The following is a 9501-nucleotide window of genomic DNA, read 5'->3' as shown; positions in this document are numbered from 1 at the left end:
GATGAGTGAGCTGATGAGGTGCAGGTGGCGGTGATCAGTACTCAGGGGAAGCTGTGCGCTGTGATTGGTGGATGTTGGAGCCTGGCGTGTCTGTGACACTTGTGTTATGAAAAGGAGCGATTTTTCTACTGAAATGAAAGTCTTGACTGCCATCGAGGAGGTAGATATTAAGAATGTGAAGCTGCCGTCACGCCGCCCCAGCTAGAAATTTTTTGTTCTAAAAATGTGCGCCTTGCAGGAGGGGGCGTAATGTCACGGTTCTGTTCAGTTAGTTTCTTTTTCATGGACTTTTAGTGTGTTACCTTCAGTCACAAGTGCTTCCTTTGTCTAGTTTCCCGCCACAATTTGTCACCATGGACACTAATCCCAATCATCACAGCTGTTTGTCATATTAGTTAATTATCTGTGTATTTAAGTTCCCTGGTTTCTGTTCATGGTTGTCGGGTCTCGTCTATGTATGGATGTGTGTAATGTTCCTCTGCCTGTGGATTTATTAAAGACTGCCTTATCTTCTTCATCTTTGTGTTTGCGTGAGTTATATCAGCACAGTCCCTGACAGTTTTCAGCGGGTAGTTTTATTTTTGTCACGAATGTGGCTCCCTCGGCCCTTCCTCCGGACTGCTGGAGGGAGCCATCACCGGAATACTGATCAGTTCTCATTCGGACTACGTTTCCCATGGGCCCTCATTCCTGGGACTGATTGCACGCACACCTGCACCGCATCACACTCACACTATTTAAGACACGCACGCACTCGCAAAGTCTTGATTTGCCTTGGTGATCATTTCTGAGCGTTTTTCTGTGGACTGTTTTCCTGTTATCATTTGGTTTGTTTATTCCCTGTGACCCTTTGCTGCCTGCCCTGATCTTTGCCTGTTTCCTGGACTGTGATTGTTTGCTGCCTGCCCCGATCCTTGCCTGTCCCTGTTTATGCCTCTGCCTTTGCCCTGTCTGCTCTGTAAGTCCATGTAATAAAATAGCTGCAAATGCATGCACGGATGTAGCCACTGAGTTTGGAATAAACCACATGCTGAGTTTGTTCAAAGACAGCTGGGAAAAGCCACAGTGTGTTCATCAACGTTGAGACGCTACTGGTAGGAAAAAGAGTAATTTCTTAAGACTACAGACTGTTTAAAAGAACAATTGTGAATGTCTTGCAAGTTGTTTGTTAATGCTAACAGTTTTAGCATTTAATATGCTAACTGGCCATGTGCAGTAAACGCATTTTAGTGTTGCTGTTGAACTGCTATGTACTGTACTTTGATTTGTGAGTATTCTAGTAACATTGTTCGTAGTTTAAATGAGTTAAATCCTTAACTGATCTCATTGCTGTGTGTACTGACTCATATATTTGTATATTTCTCTGTATAGGTTATTAAGCTAAACATCTGAATTAACCTGTGAAGAAAAGCAAATGAGGATCAAGTTGTTGCTGAAAGATTTTCAATAAATTGCTTCGATGAAGGATGTTTTGAGTTATTCCATGTGCCCTCAAGAGTTGATTAAAGCCTTTGTCAAGTTTGGGCAGACATTGAGGCAGAGAAGAATCCCTAAATAACTTGACAACAACTATGAGAAATTATGAACTACTATAAACAACATTCTGATCAACTTTTAACTTTTTTTTTTCTTTCTTAAAAAGAGGGTTTAATCGGAGCCAGCAGGTTCCAACATGGCGCTCTCCTCTGGTGCGTCTTCGTTATCTTGACACATGGACAGTCCTTCATTGTCCACCTGAATAGATAATAATATAATTTAAAATCAGAATAATTTCTGTTTGCTCAAAGGAAATACTTGTTTTTATTGTGTATTTTATATTCTACAATGGCATTTACTTCTGACCATAGTCCGTGTTCTTTCTTAATAACTGAACCACAGTTTCCTCAGGCCTGATAGCTCTGAGTGGGAATATATAACAATACTATAATAATAATGTAAAATAAAAGACCCAAATATATTGCTATTGTACTATGTATGCACTGTTAAATAATTTATAATACTAAATTTCCTAAGTATATTTTAAATAGCAAGGAACCTATCATACATCTGGTGCAATGCGGCGCCAGGTGCGACGCAAGTGTTTTTTGCTAGTTTCAGCCTGTACAGTTATCATTTTCACGTCCAGCACCACGTTGTTTAAATGTTCTTCCATGTTTCTCCCTATTTTTGGCAGTTTGTTATATAGGGGTAGATTTTTAAAATGCTTAAGGTGCCTTTTTTTTGTCTTTTTTTTTTTTTTTTTTCCTCTATCTCCATGGTCATATTTTAATATTCATGTGTCTGTAATGAGTGTGTTGCAGGTCTGTTTCATTTTGTGGGGCTTTGTAAACCTGTATTAACTCTAGTGTGGAATTTTTCTACAATATTCACTCATCATGACAGTAAAACAGGGCATTCTAGTCAATCTACTGCAGTTTTTCCTCTCTCAATCAGTAGAAAATGTGGTTAACGCCCGGTCATGCATAGGGGAAAAAAATACCGCCATATACTGTGAAACCGATATAATTTTGAAAAATACCGTGATATAAATTTTTGGTCATACCGCCCAGCACCAGTTAAGAGTTTATGTAATGTAATGTTAAAGGGTTAGTTCACCCATTCTGTCATTTATTACTCACCCTCACGCCGTTCCACACCCGTAAGACCTTCGAAAAAACGTCTTTGGTCTAACCGACAAAGTTCGAGAGACGGAGGCTGCGTTTACACTTGGCATTAACATGCGACCTGTGTCTGGATGTTGTCCACATACGCATTGAAAAGACAACTGTAAACGCGTTTGTGATCGGAATGTTATCCGATCAACGTGTCCTGGTTTGGAGGTAGTCGAGGACGCATTGTGGTCGGATCTCAGTGTAAAGTAAAAGTGATCCAGCCATCGTATCTACATTCAGAGGGCGACGTCATTTAAATCCCCGCCCAGTCTCTCTGTGTGGCTGTCAGAAAATAATGGCCATTGGACAGACGCAGTTTTGACAAGAAATTAAACTTCTTTGAACTTAAACGTCTATCTTTAAAACAGTTTATTTAGACATGATACCTTCCCTAGTGGTAAATCCAGCTGAAATCAGCTCAAGCTGGTAGCTGGTACAAGCTGGTCATTAGCTGGTGGGGACCTGGTTGAGCTGGTGGACCAGCTGCACCTAGTGTTGCATACCAGTCACTGTACTTAGATGATATTTGTATGGCCCTTTTAGAATGGATATAGTATGCATATGCTATATTGACTATTAAAAACATCCCATGATATTTTCATGAATTTTTTCCAAACTTGGAAATCACAATTTTGAAATTACCTCATATTCCCAAGTTTTTCATGAAGCTGTTAGACTAGCTTATTTATATAAAAATCCAAGCGCCCCATTCAAGCCATTTCTAAGATACATTTGATTTGAAATTAAAGATCCCATTGTCGAAAGAATTCCTGGTGCAGTTTACTCTCAGCCAATAAGATCCATGATGCATTTTCAAATATAGGTATATAGCCTACTGCATGTAGGTATTCAGATAAAAAGTCAGTCGGACAGAAGGCTAAAACATCAACAGCTAACTGGCAAATAAGTAACTGGATTCATCCTTGTTGCTGATTTAAAGTTCGTTAATTGTAGTCTGACGCATGCGGAGTTGTGCGTATTTGCAGCACAGTAAAATGAAGGTGTTTTCTTAATTTGCTGGTGTTTTTTCTTTCTATGTGCATGTGTTTTCTTCAGTTGCAGTGCGTTGAGGTTTGTGCTAATTACAGCACATTTGCACTAATTAAATACAAAATAAAATACAGATCAAATAAATAACATATATGAAACTTTCAATAACAAGTTAGGCAAACAGATATTAAATAATGAAACCGAAATTTAAAAATGATTATAATTCATGCACAAGATAAAAATACAGAGCACAGAATACAGCACAATATGCCATTTCAATTAAACACTAATTTAAATAGCTAAACAGATATTTAAAAAATATAATTTTTTAAAAGATATTTATAAAATATACACACATATATACACATAAAATTTACAATATAATATAATTTTTTAAAAGATATTTATAAAAAATATAATTCATACTTTGGAAAAAAAAAATACAGTGTACAAATACAAATTAGTACATATTCACCTTTTAAATGCTTTAAATATCAGGTAAAATACTATATATGCTAACATACTATAATTATTCAAAATAATTGTTTTTGCACCTAGCTATATGTAATAAAGTGGAATATCATAACACATGTGACACAATATCACACATGTAACCTAACTTTTTACAATAATTTTGTGGTGCTGTTATAAAGTTCATATTTTCAATTCAATTAAATGTCCCTTTCAATTGTGTTTGGAAAGATGCAGATGTATTTTTCATTCGTGAAGGTAATGTGCAAGCATTTTTTTTAAAATTTCGGTTGGTGGAACTGCCCGTAACTGACCAAAATTAGAAGCGCACAGTAAAATATGAGGAAGAAAAACCCTTGATCTTCTATTATCCAAAAGTGGTGCATCAACTGGACAGATTTCTTTTATCAGCACAAGGCATCTCTCTGACTCTTCAATTCTCAAAGTTACGATCTTACCGACAATGCCAATTGTTCCATCCTTCAAAACAACTACAGTGTCATTTGACCTGATTTTAACCTGGTTTTTGGTAATCCATGGAGTGAATGACCTCAGAGTTTAACATCTACTGCCGACTGATGGTGAACTCTGAGGTCATTCACTCCACGGATTACCAAAAACCGGTCAGGTCAATTGACACTGTAGTTGTTTTGAAGGCCTATAGGCATGTTTTGAACAATTTGCCTCACAGCAACTTCCTCCTCAAAACTGAGTGACAAAATTTCAGCAGAGCCAAGAAAACAGACTTCACCAAGTGAGTCAGTATGCCTCAGTCTGTTTGTTTCAGTAACTTCTCGACAAAACTGGAGTGTGCTCTCACTGATTGTGTCTGTGCTTGCTAACAATGGAAGAGTTCTACTCATAATGAACTTGTTAACAATTTGAAGTGCTGCTCCCCTGGCATTTTTAACAAGTCTTACAAGCTTTCCATTGCCATTTTCAAAATTAAATGCTGAATGCGCCCAAAGAGGTCCCCAATTTTTCACACTCGCTGACAAATGCTGTAGTAAGTGGACATACACTTTCCTCCATACAGCATCTGAAAGCGAAAAACAAACTCAAGGAGTAGTTGGTCTGCTGTGTTTACATCATCTTTTGAAGTGCTGTCACTCAAAAGTAGGTAAACAGCTCGCACTAATAGCGCAAAATGGCAAAGATGCAGTGCATAAAAAAGAAGCCGCGCTCTCCACTCAGCAGCCTTCCAGTGCTTTCTTTCACTGAGATCCCTGGGAAGTCTGCGAATATACTGAGGGGGTTTTATTTTAGACAACACGTTGATTGTCTGGAGAGCCAATGTAGAACTCACTACCAGATTCCTCCAGCCACAACTTTGACAATTGTTTAGTCACACCAAGTAAAACACAATGCATATAATCTGGCACAAATATATAAACCACATCAAAATATGGTAAATTGACCAATGGTGACAGAAATGATCATTTCTGATCATTTCTGTCAGCGTGTTGCTCTTCACTAACAGGGTACCTGACTGCTCCACAGATATATTCTCCTGGATGGTAACAAAACCCACAACCATAGTAGCCATTAAACTGGGTGAGGTTTTGCATCATGGGTCTAGCAACAGAGTCCACTCAACAGCAAAGCCCTACCAGTTTACTTTTTATCCATGAATTTGTGATTTTGTTCCACCACATTACTCCATCTACAACCAGTTTTTTTTATATAAGAAATATATCCATCCGTGGTTCCCCTTTCCCATGCCACAAACCAGCAAGTATCATGTTTTTTCTACGTTCGGCAGGTGGAATTTCATTTATAGCCAGCTGTATTGGCCAGATTGATGTACCTGAGGCTTTGTACAAGGGACTTCCGTCTGAATTGAACACGTATGAAAGGTTATCCTTATTGTGCAGAATTCCACCTGGGTGCGAGAGCTCTTTGTACATATCACCATCATAAATGTCCCTGAGTACATTCTCTGGTGTTGCTCTTGTAAATCTAAAATTGAGTGAATTTCTTAAGTTGTCATTTTCAAGGAGTGACTTAACCTGTAAATCCACTGGTAAAGTCTTGTTACAGTGTGAACACACACAGTGTTTCCTCTGATTATCTTTTTTTTATGACTTGCAAGATATGACTGACAGAATGTACAAAGGAAATGTAGTTCTGTTCTCTGGCTGAAGTGTGTGAACACCTCACTAAGCTTGTGCTTACTGGCCGGCAGCACCGTTTTAGAGAAAACTAAATGAATCAATTTCAAAAGGTCGAGCAGTGCAAATGCTAAATTGTGCTTTAGTGTGAATGTTATGAGCAGCAGGAGGAGTTCAGCCTTTGTAATTGAGAGAAATCTGCATATTGGGACATTTAGGTTTTCATCAAATTTTGGACCCGTATCATGTGCAAATGACTGGCTTTCTTCTCCTCCATCATCATGTTCCTCAACATCACTGCCTTCGTCACTTTCATCGGCTTCAGTGACTTCCCCATCACTTGCCGTTTCACTGTCACCATCTACGCAGTTTCCTTCCATTGCTTCTCCATCGCTTGCTTCTTTTGTCTCACTTTCTTCCGCATTATCTACTTCAGTGCCATTTACGCTGTTTTGTTCCTCTGGCTCAACTCCATCACATACTTAGTTTGTCTCACTTTCTTCCTCACCATGTCCTTCAATGCCATGTACACGGTTTCTGTGATCTAGTTCAGGATGCCCATAAAAACTGTCATTGTTAGATGGTCCAGGTGCAACATTGTTGAAACTGTAAGTGTTTGATCTAAATCTTGTTGTCTTTGGCAACAGATAAGTAGTGTCTGGCTCCAGGTACTTCTTATACCTCTTCATTTTAGAACACAGTCCCTCTGTTGTTGTCTGGTTCTTAAACTCTGTTAAACAATGTATAATCTAAGCTGAGACATAAGCCTACCATATATATATTGCTTCTGCTTTGAAAGTATTCTTTTTGATTCACACTTTCCAGATTCTCACACACCTATCTAATATATAATATAGTTGTTGGTGATTATTTTTCTTCCTTTTTGTTTTTCTCCTAATAACACAACACATGGTTTACACAGCGAACCCTTAACATTATATTATATATAAATATATATATATATATAAACATATAAGCAAACCCAAAAGCTCTTTTAAGATGATTGTTGGTGATTGATTATTTTTCTTCTTTTTGTTTTTCTCTCAACAGCAGCCAACATCCAGCGAACCCAAAGGCTTTTTAAAGAGCCATCCACCCTACATCACAGTGTGTACGTATTTGTTGCTGTCATTTTACCTTTTATTTGGAGTCATTCAAATGTTTTGTTAGTATTTTATTTGGAACCATGTATTACTACTAGCTTTTTCTGATTCTGATCTGATTCTGATGAGTGAACTATCCCTTTAAGATCAGAAGATGGCATTAAGGGTTTGTCCCTGTGGAGGTCTGGTAGAGAGGTGAGCAAATACAACAGCCTTAGTGACAACATTTACTGAACTTATTACAAATTTTGATATTTCAATGCATTTCATGAACTTCTGTTATTATTTATTTTTTTAACAGACTCCCCGACAGAGGATTTTTCAGCTTTTTTCTTTATTTTTTAAAGTCATGGAAAAAGGTGATAATACACTAATAACATTAACATCAGAACAAATAAGAACAAAAGTAACTGCATATATACAGTTGCAAGAAAAAGTATGTGAACCACTTGCAGAATCTGTAAAAATGTGAATAATTTTAATAAAATAAGGGAGATCATACAAAATGTTATTTTTTATTTAGTACTGTCCTGAGTAAGATATTTTACATAAAAGATGTTTACATTTAGTTCACAAGACAAAAAAAAAAAGCTGAATTTATTAAAATAACTCTATTCATAAGTATGTGAACCATTGATTCTTAATACTGTGTGTGGTTACCTGGATGATACACGACTGTTTGTTTGTTTTGTGATGGTTGTTCATGAGTCTTTTGTTTGTCCTGAACAGTTAAACTGAGCTCTGTTCTTCAGAAAAATCCTCCAGGTCCTGCAGATTCTTCAGTTTTCCAGCATTTTTTGCATATTTGAACCCTTTACAACAGTGACTGTATGATTTTGAGATCTGTCTTTTCACACTGAGGACAACTGAGGGACTCAAACACAACTATTAAAAAAGGTTCAAACATTCACTGATGCTTCAGAACGAAACACAATGCATTAAGTGTTGGGGGTGAAAACTTTTGAATTCAAATATCAAGGTAAATTGTACTTAATTTTTCTTTCGGGAAACATGCAAGTGTCTTCTGTTGCTTCCGAAGGGCAGTACTAAATGAAAAACAATGATATTTAAACAAAATAAGAAAAATTGTGACATCTTCATCCTGTTCAAAAGTTTTCACCCCCGACTCTTAATGCATCGTGTTTCCTTCTGGAGCATCAGTGAATGTTTGAACCTTTTTTAATAGCTGTGTTTGAGTCCCTCAGTTGTCCTCGGTGTGAAAAGATGGATCTCAAAATCATTCAGTCACTGCTGTAAAGGGTTCAAATATGCAAAAAATGCTGGAAAACTGAAGAATCTGCAGGACCTGGAGGATTTTTCTGAAGAACAGAGCTCAGTTTAACTGTTCAGGACAAACAGACTCTTGAACAACCATCACAAAACAAAAAAACAGTCATAGATCATCCAGGTAACCACACACAGTATTAAGAATCAATGGTTCACAAACATATGAATGGGGTTATTTTAATAAATTCAGCTATTTTTTGTCTTATGGATTATATGTAAACATCTTTTATGTAAAATATCTTACTCAGGAGAGTACTAAATAAAATAACATGCATTTTGTATTATCTCTTATTTTATTAAAATTATTCACATTTTCAGATTCTGGTTCACATACTTTTTCTTGCCACTGTGTGTGTGTGTATGTGTGTATATATATATATATATATATATATATGTGTGTGATTTTATATATATATATATATATATATTATATAACATTTAATGAACATTAAGCAGTTATGGCAGTAACTAGTAAACAGTTACAACTCTTCCATTTCGTATTCTTCCTTCCTATTCCACAGGCTGGATGCTGTGCACCCTGTGGTCTGTATGTCCCACACTTACTCTACGTGGCAGACTGCTGAAAAAATCTTCTGCAATGGCCGTTGCCACAGCAGCAGGGACGATGCACTCCTCGAAGGTCTCGGATAAAAGCACCATTCCATCACCATCTTCATCTTTTAAAATCCCCTCGATGACCATCTCCTCAATGGTGATTGTTGTTCCAGAACCTTAATTTTAAAGAATGAAAACTGGGTGAAAATTTAATCTGGAATTACATCTGGGTTGAGAATCACTGGTCTAATGTGTTGCACTTAGACCCAATCTCATTTATACCACTTACCCCTACTTGTTTGAAGTGGGGTCCCAAAAAAATCCTTGTTTAAA

General features: G+C 37.1%; 1 long non-coding RNA gene across 1 annotated transcript; it reads left to right on the top strand.

The window, feature by feature from the left end:
- Positions 1-723: 723 nt before the first annotated feature.
- LOC127509005 (uncharacterized) lies at positions 724-9275 on the top strand. The gene is made up of 5 exons (XR_007929088.1): positions 724-1094; positions 7274-7334; positions 7473-7521; positions 7628-7685; positions 9135-9275. It is a non-coding gene; the product is annotated as an uncharacterized LOC127509005 (long non-coding RNA).
- Positions 9276-9501: the final 226 nt, after the last annotated feature.

The sequence above is a fragment of the Ctenopharyngodon idella genome, chromosome 3 (genome assembly GCF_019924925.1).
Source record: "Ctenopharyngodon idella isolate HZGC_01 chromosome 3, HZGC01, whole genome shotgun sequence".
Classification (NCBI taxonomy): Eukaryota; Metazoa; Chordata; class Actinopteri; order Cypriniformes; family Xenocyprididae; genus Ctenopharyngodon; species Ctenopharyngodon idella.
The sequence above is the reverse complement of the archived record's forward strand: the minus strand, read 5'-3'. Positions and strand labels throughout refer to the sequence as shown.